This window comes from Siphateles boraxobius, unplaced genomic scaffold (assembly GCF_051911475.1).
Source record: "Siphateles boraxobius isolate OS27281-9 unplaced genomic scaffold, OSU_SipBor_1 61, whole genome shotgun sequence".
NCBI lineage: Eukaryota > Metazoa > Chordata > Actinopteri > Cypriniformes > Leuciscidae > Siphateles > Siphateles boraxobius.
Window position 1 is genome coordinate 13,323,277 of NW_027509188.1, and position 18,520 is coordinate 13,341,796.

The 18,520-nt window shown below is 37.4% G+C and overlaps 1 protein-coding gene and 1 long non-coding RNA gene across 2 annotated transcripts in view; one reads left to right on the forward strand and one right to left on the reverse strand.

Annotated features, from left to right (window-relative positions):
- Positions 1 to 18,520, reverse strand: part of LOC143718338 (uncharacterized) — a 207,772-nt gene that overhangs the window by 41,587 nt on the left and 147,665 nt on the right. The gene's annotated exons all lie outside the window — the stretch shown is intronic.
- Positions 15,977 to 17,601, forward strand: LOC143718373 (uncharacterized). The gene is made up of 4 exons (XR_013196329.1): positions 15,977 to 16,338; positions 16,868 to 16,961; positions 17,079 to 17,165; positions 17,263 to 17,601. It is a non-coding gene; the product is annotated as an uncharacterized LOC143718373 (long non-coding RNA).

Consider the following 18,520-nt stretch of genomic DNA (forward strand, 5'->3'; position numbering starts at 1 on the left):
AGAGGTTTATGGTCTATTCCTGTTGGAGGCTTGACAAAGACTGAAGTGTGCATGGGTGTTTTGTAGAGCTGGGTGATGAGGTAATTGATGGTGCACAGGTGTGAGTGGTTAGTATTCCGGGGAGAGTAATCTTTGAGTGGTGGATGGGAATGAATCTGATTGATTCCTAACAAATACGAGGCTTAGACGGAGCTTACAGCCTCGACGAGGCTGACTCCAGCTCCTTTTTCGCCAGCTCCTTATTCGTCGAACTATTCGTTCCACCTTAAAAATGTTGGACGGTTGTTAACCCCTCCCTCTCGGTGCTTTTGGCCATATTTCTTAAAGGAACAGTTGTATGTGAATTACAAGCCTGAGGATCGGGCAGCATTTTTCATTTAACAGTGATTTTCATTTAACAGTGAAAATAAATAGCCTATTCCTGAAAGGATTATCTTGTCTGCCTCTATAAATGGTGTAAGCTATGTGGTATATTATTATTTTGTAATTACTAAATGTTGTTTTTAAAGTATGGACGAACGTGACATTATATTTCCAATGTAATTTCTGTTCTTTATTAGAAGTTATCCATTACTCCAGTGTAATATATATATATATATATATATATATATATATATATATATATATATATATATATATATAAATGTATGTATTTATATACATACATATATATATGTGTATATAGGTATGTATGTATGTATGTATGTATCTATCTATCTATATATCTATATATATACATACATTATATATATATATAGGTGTGTGTGTGTGTGTGTGTGTGTGTGTGTGTGTGTGTGTGTGTGTGTGTGTACTGGACAAAGCATGCTGGAGGTGTCATTACTTTAGTATTACACAAGTTCTCAAAAAAACAGGAACGTAGAGGCATAGATTAACTCATTCTTAAATGAAATCTTGCATTACAACATTTTCTGATGTGTTATTTTTGAAATATGGTACCCAGAATATGCCTCTCCATGCAACTGTATGGGCCGACTGAGTAATTAATGATTTCATATATTCTCAAAAATGAGCCTGTACAGGTCTAGATAAACTTTCACTAAAGAGTATGCACACACAGCATATGACTCTCTTTAATCAGCGGTTTCTGTGTCTGAAGGAGCCAGAAAGACGACACTTTTTTTATAATATTTATCACCACAAACCAGCGATATACCTAACCAGTTCTAGGCAAGGCAAGGCAAGGCAAGTTTATTTATATAGCACATTTCATACACAATGGTAATTCAAAGTGCTTTACATAGAAGAAATTAAAATAATCAAAAGAAATCAGAATAATTAAAACAGTTTAGAATAAAAGATAAAATACAGAAATCAGAATAATTAAAACATAAAATAAAATACAGTGCAAACAGTCGGACGAACAGTGGCACAGTGCTCATTCAGTAAATGCACAGCTAAACAGATGTGTTTTGAGTCTGGATTTGAATGTGACTACTGTAGGAGCACATCTGATCTCTTCTGGAAGCTGGTTCCAGCTGCGGCTGGCATAGTAGCTAAAAGCAGACTCGCCATGCTTAGAGTGAACCCTTGGTATTTCTAGCCGATGTGATCCTAATGATCTGAGTGATCTGTTGGGTTTATATTCAGTGAGCATATCTGCAATGTATTGAGGTCCTAGGCCATTGAATGATTTATATACCAGTAATAATACTTTAAAATCAATCCTAAATGTAACTGGCAGCCAGTGTAAAGACCTGAGGACTGGTGTGATGTGTTCATATTTTCTGGTTCTGCTCAGAATCCTAGCAGCAGCGTTCTGTATGAGCTGCAACTGTCTTATGGTCTTTTTGGGAAGGCCAGTGAGAAGTCCATTACAATAATCCACCCTACTGGTGATGAAAGCATGCACAAGTTTTTCTAAGTCTTGAATGGAAACAAAGCATCTAATTCTTGCAATATTTTTCAGGTGATAATATGCTGATTTAGTTATTGCTTTGACATGACTACTGAAACTAAGGTCTGACTCTAGAGACACACCCAGATTCCTGACTTGATTTTTAGTTGTTTGACCCCTAGACTGAAGGTATGCGTTCACCTTGAGAACTTCATCTTTGTTTCCAAACGCAATGACTTCAGTTTTGTCTTTGTTTAACTGAAGAAAGTTTTGGCACATCCAATTGTTTACTTCATCAATGCATTGGCAAAGGGAGTCAATGGGGCTGTAATCGTTAGGCGATAGGGCTAAGTAGAGCTGTGTGTCGTCTGCATAGCTATGGTAAGCGATTTGGTTCTTTCTCATTATTTGGCTCATTGGGAGCATGTACAGGTTGAATAGGAGTGGCGCAAGAATTGAGCCTTGAGGGACTCCGCATGTCATGGATGTCCACTCAGACTTATGGTCTCCTATACTCACATAATAACCTCTGCCTCCTAAGTATGACCTGAACCATTTTAGGACTATCCCAGAAAGCCCGACCCAGTTTTCCAGCCTGTCAAGAAGTATTTTGTGATCGACAGTGTCAAATGCAGCACTGAGGTCGAGTAGTACCAGCACTGATAATTTGCCTGTATCAGTATTTAAGCGAATATCATTTATTATCTTTATGAGCGCGGTCTCTGTACTGTGGTGCGGTCGGAAACCAGATTGAAAATGGTCAAAGTATCCATTCGAGCTTAAGAATTTGTTCAGCTGATTGAAGACAACTTTTTCAATGATCTTGCCTATGAAAGGAAGATTTGAGATCGGTCTATAGTTGTTTAATATGGTCTTATCCAGATTGCTCTTTTTCAGGAGGGGCTTGACAACAGCAGTTTTCAGGGAGGTCGGAAAACTCCCAGAGAGAAGTGAGGCATTTACCACTTCTAGGAGATCTGCTTCTAAGCTGTGTAACACATTTTTGAAAAAAGATGTGGGAAGTGCATCAAGGGCGCAGGTTGATGTTTTTAGTTGCTGTACGGTTTCTTCCAAAATTTTGCCATCAATTTCTTCGAAATCAGACATAGTTGCTACTTTCTCGTGCTGTTGTTTGATCTGCCTGACCCCAGCGCAACTCAAGGATGAGCTGATCACCTTTCTAATATTATTGATTTTCTCAGAGAAGAAAGAAGCAAACTCACTGCACTTTCTCACTGAGAGCATTTCACTGGGAATCTGGCTTGGGGGGTTTGTCAGTCTCTCTACAGTAGCAAAAAGAGTGCGCGTGTTGTTTATATTGCTGTTTATAATATTCGAGAAAAAAGTCTGTCTAGCTTTGCTTAGTTCCTTATTGAAAGCATGGATGCTGTCTTTGTAGATGTTATAATGGACTACAAGTTTTGTCTTCCGCCACATGCGCTCTGCTTTTCTGCATTGTCTTTTCATATTTTGCACTGCTGTTGAGTTTCTCCAAGGTGCTTTTTGTCTGCCACTCTTCTTCCTGACTTTCACAGGAGCAATATCATCAATTACACTCTTAACTTTTGAGTTAAAAGAATCAAGGAGAAAATCAACAGAGTCAGCAGATATGCTTGGTGTTAAAGATATAGCCTTCATAAATAGTACACTAGTATTCTCATTTAAGCATCTCTTCTTGACAGACACAGATCTAGCTTCAATGGCAGGAGAGATCAATATATCAAAGAAAATACAAAAATGATCAGACAGTGCTACATCCTTAATAACAATTGATGAAATGTTTAGACCCTTACTGATAAGTAAATCTAGAGTGTGTCCACGATTATGTGTGGCTCCATGTACATGCTGAGTCAGATCAAAAGTTTTTAAAACAGTTTTGATTTCTTTTGCCATATTGTTTTCTGCATTATCTATGTGAATGTTAAAATCTCCAGCAATGGCAAAGCAGTCAAACTCTGAGGAAATAGAACTTAACAGTTCTGTTAAGTTCTCAGCAAAAGCTGGAGAGTATTTTGGAGGCCTGTAAACAATGATAAGTAAAATGCGTGGAGCACCTTTTAACACAATACCCAGATATTCGAAAGACGGGTAATTCCCAAATGATATTTGCTTACATTGATAGACATCTTTATAAAGAGCAGCTAAACCTCCGCCTCTTCTGACAGCTCTGCAGACACTCATAAAAGTAAAGTTAGGAGGGGCTGTTTCATTGAGGACTGTTGCACTGCAACTTTCTTCTAGCCAAGTTTCATTTAGCAACATAAAATCCAGGTTGTATGTGGTTATTAAGTCATTGACTAAAAGTGATTTATTTTTAAGTGAACGGATGTTTAAAAGTGCTAACTTAACAGTCTTACTTTTTGTCCCCACAGCAATCTTGGTATGTCGTGTAATAGGCACCAGATTAGATGGGTTTGCTGTACGGCTTTTGAAGGCCTTAGACTTTCTATCATGTAATTGAACAGCAATAGAAAAACATACAGGCACACTGGGTTCCCGCTTGTTCTGTAAACATTTGAGAAAGTTATTGTTATCATAGCGGGGACCCGACACATATCACTGAGAGCTGGTATCAGTTGTTTTTGGTTCACCTCGAGCCGCCGGAGGAGGGTGTGGGCCCTGGCGCTGTGGCAGAGGCCGAAGAGCTCTCACAGGGGGAGGGGGAGGGCGAGCTGGGCCCGTAGGCTTTGGTGGTTGTGGGGCCTGGCGTTTTTTGGTTGGTATCTGGGGGCTCGCAGCAAAAGAGTGGGATAGTCTAGTTCCAGCGTGCACCAGTTGTTCCATTTTCTCTGAGAAGCACAGAAGTGGAGATGCTGGAGAGAGTGATAATGTTTCCAGTGAGAGTGATTTTTGCTCTGGTGTTATTGGAGGCTGTAATATGCTGTCCTGGTTTCCCTGGCTGTTTTCCAGAAAGTCGTCCTTGGGTGCTGTATATTGGAGCAGTGCTGGTATGTCACAGTCTGTCTGTGGTGAGCTCTGTGGGCAGGGCTCAGCTGAGATTGTGTCCGTGAGCAGAGGTTGTTGTGGCTGAGTGGTGTTATCACTGTCCTTGTGTGATGTGTCAACCGCATGTCCATTCAGGGGCTGAAGTGAAATCCTGTGGTCATTCATACTGTATCCAGGTGTGTGTGTGCCATTCAGGTTGAGTGGATTGGCTCACATTGCAGAAGGATGACGGAGGGAGAAGTAGATATTGTCCTTTAGCACTCTTGAACCAAGTTTGTTTGGGTGGTGGCCATCCTGTTGAAACAGTTGCCTCTGACTCCAGAAAAGATTGAAGTTGTCAATAAAGTTCACTCCTTTTATATTGCAGGTTTTTTGCAGCCATGTATTAAGCCCAAGCAACCGTGAAAACCTGTTTGTTCCTCTTGCTGGGAGTGGTCCACTGATGAATGTTTGAACTTTCAGTCTTTTAAGTGTTTCAAAAAGTTCATTGAAATCCTTTTTAAGAAGTTCCGACTGCTCTTTATGAATATCATTCTTCCCCACATGAATGATCAGTCGATTTGCAGTCTTATGTTTCATCAGAATGTTCTGAAGTTCCCTGTTTACATCAGATGTTGTTGCTTGTGGAAGGCAGCACGTTGTTGTATCCCTGCTATTAATGTTTCTGATTACGGAGTCGCCCACTATCAGAGTCCTGGGCTCGGCTGCACTGTGAGCTGAGTGCCGCTGTCTGCTCGACCTTGAGCCCCAGTTAGCATCAGTGTTAGCTACTGGTTGATTCAGTCTGTGTTCAATCACATTCATCAAATTTGGGGATTCCTCATTCATTAATACTTCAAATCTGTTCTCAAGATGTATAGGCGGTGGTAGGAGACCAGTGTTTGCAGTCCTTGTCAGAGCCGTATCTGGGGTAGAGGATGCTACTGCAGTAATATGTGATGCTCGTGACAATCTGATGTCTCGAGTGCCTTTGGGTCTCGCACCCTGTTTGTGCCATCGATTAGTAAAACGATCGGCTTGTTTCTCTACACTCAGTATGGCCTGTCGAGAAGCACTAGATTCATGGGACTCACCGGCTGTATGCTGAGGACGTCCATGACGAAGCTCTGTTGTGTGTTCCGTCTGGTTTGGTGGTCCCGCAATTAACTTTGTTTCAAGAATTGCAATCCTTTGTAAAAGTCTGTGGCAGTTGGAGCAGCAAGTAGATTCCAGAGGAGGCATTTTCTTATCCTTATGAATGTAGGCAGTTTTGTTTTCTCTTCCCCGGAATGTAAGCTTTCAGTGGGAGGCTGGTTGAATAAAATAATTCTGCTTTTTTTTGTAGTAATCCAAACGTTTGAGCACTGTGCTGATTTGCTGAAGTTAAAATTAGGTGATAAAAGGAGATAAAATATAGAAATATAAAAGCGATAGAGCAAAGCGCGGAGCAGTAAGCGAGAGCGTCCGAACAGTAGCTGAGCAGGAAGTAGAAGGTTGTTCTACTTCCTGCCTTAGAACAGGAAGTTCTAAGGCAATAAAGAATAATTTAGACAATACTGCATCACCATAATCATTTATTACAAATAAAACAAATATATTGAACATAACAAATAAAACAAATATTGAATGTAACACAATTAACAGTCACAATGTTTTATGGAGAAACAAGTCAATAAATGCGTATAGGCGTAGTCCAAACATCTTGTGCGCAGTCATGTTCAGAAGCCATCTGATAATAAAATATATAAATTATTTCACACAGACAATGAATCTATGCACCGATAATTAGTTGTCATCAAACTACAATGGATGTTGCTTAATAGGCTACATCATATTCTACTTACTACAAATAACGGGATAATCCAGTGTTGAAACATCTTTCTGCTTGAAATCTATTAAATTCTTCAAGCTTAATGAGAATTATTATGGTAAGCTTTAAAACAATAAAGAGAATAAACACACAGAATAAACTTTCTATGTTCACTGACAGCAAATATAAACAGAATCTGCATAGTAATTATGTGTGGTCAAATGATCTTACCTCTGGTAGTAGCACTTCAAGGACAAACGAAACATTATGTGCATCCTCTTTATCCAGAGCACCTTTAATGCGTTCTGCTAAAGCTTCAGTCTGTTAAACGTGCCAGATTATATATGCATTGTGAATATAAAGTTAACTATATATTAAATAATAATGATGTTAATAGTAATAATAATACCTGTTCTTCATTAAAAACAGAAATAAAACAATCTCTGTTAAACTTGAACTTTGGGTCAAATGTCGGATGTTGATGGAGAAACATTCAGTTTGACCTCAAAACTCCTTTTTTAAGGTCATCAGCAACTTTCTGGAAAAAAAGTTGATCATTTAATAAATGCATAATACAAACAGCAAATTTGAACACTGCTTATCAAGACACAAGATTTATTTATTTAAATGTATTTCCCTTTTTTTGTGCCATTTGTAACCCCCCAAAAATAATTAAAGTTAGCTTTATTTTAAATGAATTGTGAAATTTTTATAAAATTGAAATAGCACAATGCAATATATTATTAGTGCAAATTATATGTGACTGTGGTGTGAGGCTGTCATCATCAATGTTTTTAACTTTTTCACCCAAACAAATGAGACATACCTTTATTTCATCATCTGTTAGTACATCTGCTACCAATCCCCTTCTGATTACTGTTCTGGTTCTACAAATACATGTAAAAAGTAAAAAAAAAAAAAAAAACTATTTAGCATATTTACTCAAAGTGTATTATCTATTTATTTTTTTCGTGTGCTAACTAACCTTACAAATGGATGGGGATATTGCATTTTGGTGTTTAAGATGATCGTGTGCTTTACGAGATCTTACAATGACTTACAAAGATGCATAACAGCTACAAGTGTATGCACTATGCAAGCACTATAGATAAATCACAGGATTTACCCTATTATTTATCGACACGAATTGATAAGTCAAACAGACCCCCCCCCCCCCCCCCCCCCCCACACACACACACACACACACACACTTAGTCTATAAATAGGCTGTCTTTGAGTTCACATGAACAACGGTTAAATTACTCATAATACCAGAATTCCTCCGTTCAATTAGGCCTAGGACATAGAGAGACACGCAGACCTAAAACAACCCAGCCACAACACACAGTTGGGAATAACATGCCTTAAAGGGCACATTTGTATTTGTACAAATAGAGATTCTGTAGGTCTACTGTTGTAGCCATTAAATAAGCGCATTTAGTTGCATATTTGTTAAAATATTATATAATTTTTTTTTTTTTACCATTTATGTTGATTTATGAAAAGTGAACCGCAAGAGTAGGATGCGCAATATATCGAGAGACATTGAGTGGGTCAGAAGACATGATTTTGACCACTTCATTAAGTTTTGTTTGTAGAAAGCCTTTCTTTAAAGTGAATTTCGTTTTGTATGAATTATATCTTAATTTTAATCCATTTTTCATCAACAAATTGCCTGGATTTAATAAATAAGAAGAAAATATAACAGACAATATAATCATGGAGGCGTTCGCGCGGTCACTTGCACTGCACGTTAACTGGAGCGCATCTCACCCTAACTTAACGAAACTCAGTATCTGCCTCACAGACACGAGAAATACATCAAATACACAAAGCTCGAAATGACTTTAAACAAAATAATTCAAAGCGAAAAGAAAAAGGCCACTCTCTGATTACGTATCCCATTATGTGCATTTCTCTCTATAGACCAAACACACTTGTTTTTATTTCTTTCTTTTTTTTCTTTCCTTCCATCCATATTTTACAGTAACGTTAACTATAACCGCCTCTGTATGCTCAGTGGCATTTCAGCACCATGCCCAACGCCCGTAAAAAAAAAAAACTTTCTGAAATTGATCATACAAAATGCACATAATTAAAAGCATTTTGAAAACAATGTTCAGAGGCACTGACATTATAAAAAAAAAAAAAATCTTGCCTATTGCCATCAATGGACACAGTTGATGGTATCGCTGTCGGCTGCATTTCAGGATGATCATGACAGAGCACAGTAAAATCTATTGCCACAATCATAAACGCAGGGATTCCATTCCTAAATGGGCGCAGAGTGTATGCCCTTTTGCCTGGACATAGCAAATCTTGGCTGTGAAAACAATTTGTTTGTTTGTTGAAAAAAGATCCATTTATTTCAGACATTATTTTCACCACATTAAAATTTCACATTAACTGTTTTAATTTTTGTAAACAATAAGACATTTTATTTTTATAGAGTTATTGTACAGATGTGCCATTTTGTATTACCTTGATTCTGTGCATGGAAACCTGTGACTTGGCAAAGACCAGTTTTCAAATGACTCTTGTAACTTAGAGAAGTCATTGCACCTATAATGGTAAAATAAATTGTTAATATAAATTACAAATGTCAATACAGTGCAGACTGCTTTTAAAATTCATTCTAAATGTACACTTCACAGTACTCACAGGACAGCAACAACAGTATCGTCTGGGTACTCTTTTGTCGGGTTAGGACAATCATGGCCATCACATACATATTGTCTTTTGGTCTGATGTACGTAGTCCAGATGTGAAACCATAAATTGGGTTTCTGTTCCAAACACATCCCACTGCTGCTTTCCATGGAAACACTTTGATGTTTCTTGAAGCCAAGCAATTTTCCCCTGTGACCACTGACGAAGCATGAAATGCTGATAAACCTTCACTAATAGCTTGAAGCATTTGTCATGGGCCTGCTTATTCTCAATTTCACTTAAGAGTGAAGGTCTGGTCTTCATTGCTAAGAAAATGAAGTACAGCAGGTTATCAACTGTGCAGGTGTTAGACAATTCTATGGTTCTTTTTGCTATTTGTCCCTTCCCGCACCAGGGAGGCGAAGTGTAGATGCTTTCCATGCCAGTCATATTTTTGGGTGGGTTGTAGTACTTTGCCTTCTTTTTCTGTCTGCCTTTCTGCCATTTCTCCTCTTGACTAAGAGGTAGTTCAATTTTGCTGTCATTTGTTTCCTTCTCATTGACTGTGTCTTCACGAATTGCAGAAACAGTGACACCACGCATTCGACCACAAATGAATTCATACATAATTTGCACAAAGTCTCCTGGTCTTCTGTGTAGTTTGTTCTTCAGCACGATTCCCTTTGTGGTTCGAAACCAGTTCTCAACCTGTGTATTTGTGTCTCTAGTTTTTCCCAGATGTTTTAACATTATGCCTGTCCATAGTGGCACTGTTGCCAAGTATGGCTTGAGAATTTGAATCAAGCTTGGACAGTAATATGGGTTAGCTTGAGCTGTACCACTGCCTTGTTCGTTGTGTGCATCTAATAGTGTTTTTTCAAACAGTCTTGAAAATGGGGAGTCATGAACAATTGTTTTTGGGAAAAAACTATGCAAATGTCTTACAACAAAGATTGGATCTCAGCCAGTGTGGTGGCATTCTGCATTAGCGCAAATGAATACAGAAACAAGGTCTTTGTTTCCTTGGTGCACTTAGCCTTTGCAATTTTAGTGCACAGCAATTTCACCATGTGTGCAACACTGAATGCACATGATTTTTCTTCAAGACATACCGCAAGACACTGTTTCAGATAGTTGTGTATATTACACTGACAGAAAGTCTGTAGGGTTGCATGAATGAGTGCCCAACTAAAATCAGTTTCCACTTTTTGTGGTTGGAGGCTTCGTTTGTACATGTACATAAAATCACGGGACAGGCAGGTCAACCAGTGCTGGATTGTCGGTGTGCTCTGATCTGATGAGAGCATCTCAGCTACAGCAACTGTTGTGGCTGTAGTAGACTTAACTGGGCAGCAAAGTGCATAATACAATATACTTTTGTTTTTTAGTGGATTTGTCACGACACTTCCTGTGGCATCTAGATACAAAAAAAGGTTTTTGTCCTTTTGTAGATCTCGCATGAGCTGAAGCTGTGTTTTAGTGTACATGTGTATTGTACATGGAGAAATTGCCACCAACTGGATGTATTGGTGCTTAAGGGGTGTAAACTGTTGATTTACGTCCTGTGCCTCCTGTATTTTTAAACAATCCAGAAATGGATTGATATCCATTCGATTTTCCAAATTCTTTTTTGCTTTTGCAGGGGGACCTGATTTGAATTGCCCATTGAAAGTTTCTCCTCGTTTGCAGCAGCAAGTTTTTTTTGTATGAACATGCATAGGCATGAATTCCCCAAGCATCTTTTTGAGGTCGTCTCTCTCCATATTACTAGTCCGCCTCCTCAAAAACTTTGACTTTGAGTGATCAATCATTCCAAACACTCTCACATTAACTGGTATTGTTGACACATCCTTTGCTGGTTTCTAACTTATGGTCAATTTGAAAAATGCACACCCTTGAAATTTGCAATGTGCATTTCCAGTCCAAAATGGAGACTGCTGTTTTCTTGATTTTTCTCTTTTTACTCTATTGTATTTGAATGAGAGGACACAGTGCATTTTTTCATCAATTTTTTTAGCTATTAAGTCTGTCCATCCGTTGTTTAGATGCCTGTACCCTTTTTTTACACTTGGTTTTATCTTTGCCCACTCTTCCTTTGTCAGTGTAATAGTAAATTGCAAGTGGTCCGGTTTTTTGACATGTTCATCGCAAATCTTTCTTAATGTGTCTACATTATCATTTCCATGGTTTGTTTCTGGTTTGTCTTGTCCTGTTTGATGTTGATCATTTTTTTCTTGCTGTGTAAACAGAAGCTTACTCTTTTTTAGTTTTTTTGTTGTTGTCTGTCTTGTTGTACAGTTTGTACAAAACCAGGGTGAAATCCCAGCAATATCCTCTATAGACTCATATCCAATGCACGATGGATGAAACCAGTCCTCACACTTACTGCACTGTGCCATTGGTTTTTCAGGACTATTTGGTCGTCTACAAACACAATAGAGTTCTTCATCTCCCTTATTACCACAGCTAGTGATTGGCAGACCCCGTATTTTAATATCATATCATCAACAACATCATTTAGAAATTTAATAATTATGTGAATAATTAGATATTTAAAAACCACATACTATACTCACAGTTTCCACACTTAGCTGTTCTTGTGGTGTGGCATAATCGAATGTTTCACTTTTAACTTCAAGCTTATCCTTGAAAAACAATAATTTAAATAAAATTCTGCTCTATTGCCAAATACTAGAGTCTATAAAGAACGTACATTTCATGGAATTTACAATGATTTATTTATATTGACAAATTGTTTAAAATAAATATTTTTAAATGGTATTCAACAAAGCAAATTGTTATTAAAAGTGGTGTCAACTAAATGTTATGGTGTTTAGCCTACCTGAAAACCTTTCGAAAATATCAGGTGAAGTTTTCTTCGGTTGTTAGTTGTGTTCGGCACAGATAATGATGCACATACCAGTCCCCAGAAGGAGAAATGTTTGTAATAAGACTCATTTTTTTGTTTTCCCTCAGACTGTAATTTTAAAACCTCAGTAGTTATTGTGTCTAAATTTAAAGTTCGAACTGCCTGTAAAAAAAAGGAAATAAATAAAATACAATACAAAATATCATGGATCACACTTATTATATTTAAAATATGCTTCACACCCATTATACTTACATTTCCAAATATCTTGAACCTGAAATGATATTAATAGCTATATTAGATTATTTATATATATACTTTGATGATGAAACAAATTTAAACTTCTGTTTAAATGTAATAAAAATATATATTATAATAATATATTATATAAAACACTTTTATGTCTATATAAAATATATTTTTAAAAGGGCCTCACTGATTATTTTTGCCTGGGGTTTGCCTCTGATTGGGGGCTACTATTTGCTTCAGCTTTTTAAACGTAGGAGTTTGATAAAGGCATGATAGGCTATATCAATTTTATGTCGATAAAGGCATATTTTGTATGACTTCACATGTCCTTATATGGCCAAGAAAATATGTCGTTTTAACGACATAAGATCTCGTTAATACGACGTAATTAAGTGGGAAAAAATTATCTGCCCTCCGCAGCTCTTATACCTCAGAATATCAGCAGTAGCCTACTCCGTCTCCGATCGGCGTACAGGGACAAAATTTTATAATAGCCTAAATAAATTAGACGCACTTCGGCAAACCTGACCTTATCTATAGGCTACAATATTTTCATTAAATCATTTTGCCACATCATTTCATGCTGCTATTTAGCCCATTTAAGAGCCGATCTTTTCCCCCGTGGGTGCTGTACGCAAAAAAAAAAAAAAAAAAAAAAAAAAGTAGGCTAGTCAAAAATTGTTTTACATTTCAGAACCTTAGGAAATGGACAGCGGCCGAGTCGGGCCGACACGAACACACATAGGGGAGCGCGGGGCACAACGTAACGTCAGTTAATTTTTCATCTCTATTTTTTGTGTTTATTTAAAATGAGACAAATCTAATATTATTTTAATCTCCAATCTGTTGTTTAACAGTTGATATAGTTATTTAATGCTTCGCTAACTAGCAGAAGACACTAGCAGGGTTTAAATCCCAGTTGTGCAGGCGGGGCATGTTGTCACACTGCGTTACAATGTGCCCCTATTAGAAATACCTATGCTATTATATTCTATACTTTTATGAATTCTATTGAGAAAACATGAAAAACATGTAAATAAAAACTGAGAGTCAATGTTCAGAAATTATTAATTATTATTTTGTTTTGAACTATGCTGTATAGCTGTGTTTTCCGGTGTGTTTGTTGTCAAACTCAAAAATTCGTTTATTTTTAATTATTAAAAAATGCCGTTATTTTATATGAAAAAGTTAATTATTGTATTTTATTAAGAAAATATTTTGGTTTGACTTGTATATTTTTTTTTATTAGATCAGATAGCATTTTAAGCTATCATAGGGTGATGTTACAATGTGCCCCTCACATGTTACAATATACCCCACCTATGGGGCATGTAGTCACATTTAACTTTCATTCTTTCGGGGTAAATCAAGAAAAAAGTAGTAGGCTATTAATAAAACACTGTACACTGTATTAATAAAACAAATACACTGTATTAATAAAACAAAACCATATAATTGCACTAGACATGTGGGAAATTAATGTGGGGAAAAATAAATACTTTAAACCCTTTAGATTTACAAAAACTGAGAAAGTCAAAAAGCGTTATGTTGTGCCCCGCTCTCCCCCTATTTACTTGATAATATAGTGGTAAAGTAGGGTATCTTTCAAATCAAGACAGCGCAACTTCTCACAAATACAGACAGGATTGGAGATGAAAGTTTAAATGGTAAATGGACTGCATTTATCTAGCGCTTTAACAGACCCAATGGCCACCAAAGCACTTTACATATTGCCTCACATTCACCCATTCACGCACTCATTCACTCACCGACGGCAGTGTTAGCCATGCAAGGCGCCATCCAGCTCGTCGGGAGCAGCTGGGGTTAGGTGTCTTACTCATGGACACCTCGACACTTGGTCAGGTGGAACCGGGGATCGAACCACCAACCTTTCGGTTTGTAGACAACCTACATGAACCAATGAGCCACTGCCGCCCGTTTAAATGACACGTAACCGAGATCAGCTTTGTGATATCTGAATATCTGAAAAGTTTTTAAGGCAATTCGAAAAAGGAATATTTCGCAAAACTGCAATGGAAACAGTTTTTGCGCATTTACAGCACCTGACTTAGAAGACGCGGTGTGTTCGAGGTCCATGTATAGCTACGCAAATAATAATAATTTTATATTCTTTTATTATAACCTTTAATAGGCTATATTTAGACGCTTTTATGCAAAAAAGAAACAAAGAGTGTGGAGCGCGCACTGCGGAGCACCCACGGTATATCGGCTATGATTTAGCCTATAGGCTACTAATGAATGCGTAGGCTATTTCACTTTATTTCACATCTCGAATAAAATAACAAGTCATTTATATTATAAGATTAATCTTTCAGATTACTGCCTGAAGAAAATTTGACTATTTCAAAGTGTGCTAGTTTTATTTTCTCATAAGACAAAGGTCAGTTGTATGCACCAAAATATAACTTTATGAAAGGTGTAAACATTACATTTTTACCATATTAACATTTGAACAACCCATTTTAACATATATCCAAATAGAAACGACCCCAAACAAAAATTAAAATAGCCTACATGGCAGATTTTAACATTTTTACTCCTGAAAATAAGGCTTCATATTTTTTTAAACTTTTACTTACTTGTAACGTCGTTCTTTCATCTTTAACAGGAAAGTAAATCCTATGGTGCATCCTCAATGATGTCGCACATCGCGATGTGCGCTTGAGCGATAGTCACATGACTCACATCGCCGGAACATGCGATGTGAAGGGTAGTAGCACGCACCCATAGTGCACCAGCATACAGTAAGCAGGAGTTTGTTATATGGCTTGTTGCTGGGGTGACATGCATGTTCCACGTGCCTGTATAGTGGCATCGCTCGTTATCACATCGCCAACCATCGCTCGTTATCCGATTATTAATCGTTAACTGATAAGATTAAAATATTGAATTGACATTAAATAAAAATAAAATTGTCGAGTATCTGTGATCCGTAAAAAAAAAAAAACTTTTATTTTAACGTGCAAACAGCAGCATGCAGAAAAGATCAACAACAGAATACAGAAATCATGTCTCGCTAGTGGCCAGGGTTGTGATTATCTATTGTCTGACTCTGCTATTTACTTTTTATTTATTAAATCCAGGACCGGCGACTCAAAACGCGAGCAGAGAGAGAGAGAGCGCCCCGGCCGCGCGCGCGCACTCTCACGTTTTCAAACAACACGATGTTCCGAATTAAATTAAGCCCTGGCCACACAACATTTTTACCAGCCACATTTTTGTTGTGAAATTACCTAAACGTTGACTATGAAGTGCAAAAATGTACTTGAACTAGATGTACAACACTTTCAAATGTAAAACCACTGTACACACCCAAATCAAGACTACATAAATGTATAACAATAGGCTACAGGTCATTATCATTAGTGTGTAAAGCTCCTTTTTATATAAAACCATGTATTAAGATAAAGACATAAAAAAATAACTTCTTCATTTATTTATTTATTATTGCATAATAAATGTGGTGAATGGACGTAGAAGATTAATAAAAAAGAAAAAAAAACTTAACTGAAAAAACCCTTTAGCATTAGAAACACTGTGGCTGCGTTCCAAACCGCATACTTCCCTACTATATAGTATGGGAAAAAGAGTAGGCGAGCAAAAAAGTACGTTCGAATCCTCAGTATTCATAAATGAGTAGGTGAGAATTACCTGGTTGACGTACTAATTATCGCGAGATTTGGACGATAGTGCGTTAGAATATGCCTACTTTCCTACTATATAGTAGGCGAAAACAGTACGTGAAAGAAGCAGTACGTTCGAAACATCAGTATTCCTAAAAGAGTAGGCGAGAAGTTCCCGGATGATCTCCTGCTTTCGCCCAGACATTTGAGTGCTTTTCAGCTTGTACTCATCTATCCCAGGAGGCCACGCGAGAGGATACTATATAAAGAAGAACAAGAAGAAGTAGATATTTCATACTCAAACATGACAGAAAGGGTGGACGAGAGTGTTTTCAAATGTGAGTATTACAAATACAAACCAAATCGCATGTGTTGAACTAACTTTCTGTACAGTAAATTGTTGAACTGTTGAAGGTGCAAAGACGCTATATAATATGGTAAATTTGTGATTTTGCCGTAAATCACATTTTATTGGATAGAGGAGCTCCATAAGGACACATACGTCTTTAAACTGTATTTGCATACATTTAAAACCGTATACATCTGAAATACCATTACTAAATATTTATTCAAAATCTGGCAAGATTACTACGTGTAACTGATATGAAATAGACATCTGAGTGACGTGTGTGTACTATTGTTTAGGAGAATTCACTGTTGTTGACACTGTTTTTATTAGTTTAATGCATTTTACATAAAGTAACTAAACATAAGTAATCTATTTCATTTATCCATTAGTACTGTTGAAAAATTGTTGAACATTTATGATGGATAAAAAGCTATTTATTAGCAACCACCTCAACATGTAAATGTAGTATTGAGCTCATAAATCACAGAGGTAACGTGAGTCTTGTCTGGATGTTACAGGGACGGATGAGCACACGCGGCTGCTTATCCGGTGGAGAGTGGCTCATGAAGCGCTCTTCACCGGAAAGCGGAATGCTGCCATCAAAGGCTTTGAGTGAGTATACAGAAATGTTTAAAAATCAATTGAATACTTTATTTGCAGTACATTTCAATTATTGCATTTTCAAGCAGAGATATAAATTTTTCATTCTTGATTTCTCTCTTGCTGCAGATCTGTTGTGGAGGAGCAGAGCCTGCAAGGCAGGGTGACGGCGGCGTTTGTTAAAAAAAAAGGGAAAACCTGAAACAAAAATACAAAGTAAGATCGTTTTGTTACTTCTAATACATAAATGAAATGATTAAATATTGTGCTGTTAAAATGACTGCTTTTGTATCATGCTTGTGCATTTTTGCAGGATCTGAAATGTCCGCAGACGGGGGTGAGCACTGAGGATGGAGAGCCCACAGCAGCACCCTTGAAGTGGTACACTGCCATGGATGAGGCAATTGGGGGCAGACCCTCCATCTCTCCTCCTGCCCTCGTTGCCTCATGTGGGCCGGATGCTGCTGTGGTCTCTTCATCCTCAGTGAGGCCAGAGCCAGCAAGAGCTAGGAAAAGGGCTATAGATGTGGAGGAGCTGATCCGGGACATGGAGGAGCGAGAAGAGGAGAGAGAGCGGAAGGCAGCTGAGAGGGAGGAGAGGCTGTGGAGAGAAATGGAGGAGAAGGAGGACAGAAGAGAACGGGAGAGACGAGAGAGAGAGGAAAGACAAGAAAGAGAAAGAGAAGAGAGATGGCACCGGGAGGCAGTCGAGAGAGAGGAAAGGAGAGAAAGAGAAACCAACGAAAGGGATGAAAGGTTCCTTTCTGTTCTTCAGGTGCTCGCCAAAAAATAAATTATTTGACAAAAACATCTTCTGATCTTTTGCACATTTGGGTTGATGTGAATTAAATTTGTGAATAAAAATGGGAATCTATATATAGATACGGTACTGATATATATATACACACAGTACTGTGCAACAACTACAAATGGTGGCCTAAGAATTTTGTACAATAATATGTATATAAAACAAACTATTTCTAGGCATTCACAGTACATTATAGACTTCTAGAAATTTAGTGATACTTTAAGATTGTAATCAAATTCATAAATTAAATATTTATGAAACGTTGATTAATAATTAGTGAATGTATGGTGTAATGTAAGAAGAAAAAACACTTTAAAACACTGGTTTTACTGGAGTGTATTATATGACTTTTAAAGGTTTACAGAGTTCATGCAAGGATCTTAAAGGCAGGTCGTGGAGGGTTCAGTTCCAACACACCTGTCTGTACTTTTCTAGTAGTCAGATATTAATTGGTTTAAATTGATTCAGGGGTGTATAATTAGGGTTGGAAAAACTCTGCTGGATAATAGCCCTCCATGACCAAAGCTGAACTTGAGACTGTTTACACAAATTACACACAGTAAAATAGTGACTAAAGGGTTACTTAACCCAAGCAAATAAATCATAATAGTAATAATTCAATAGTCATTATTTACTCGCCTTGATGTTGTTTGATCCCTCTGTTTTTTGTTTTCCTGAACACAAAAGGTGATTTTGGTCAGGTTTGTACTGTTTGGTTTTAATACAATATCAGTCAATGGACTTTCAGAAGCGTCATTAAATA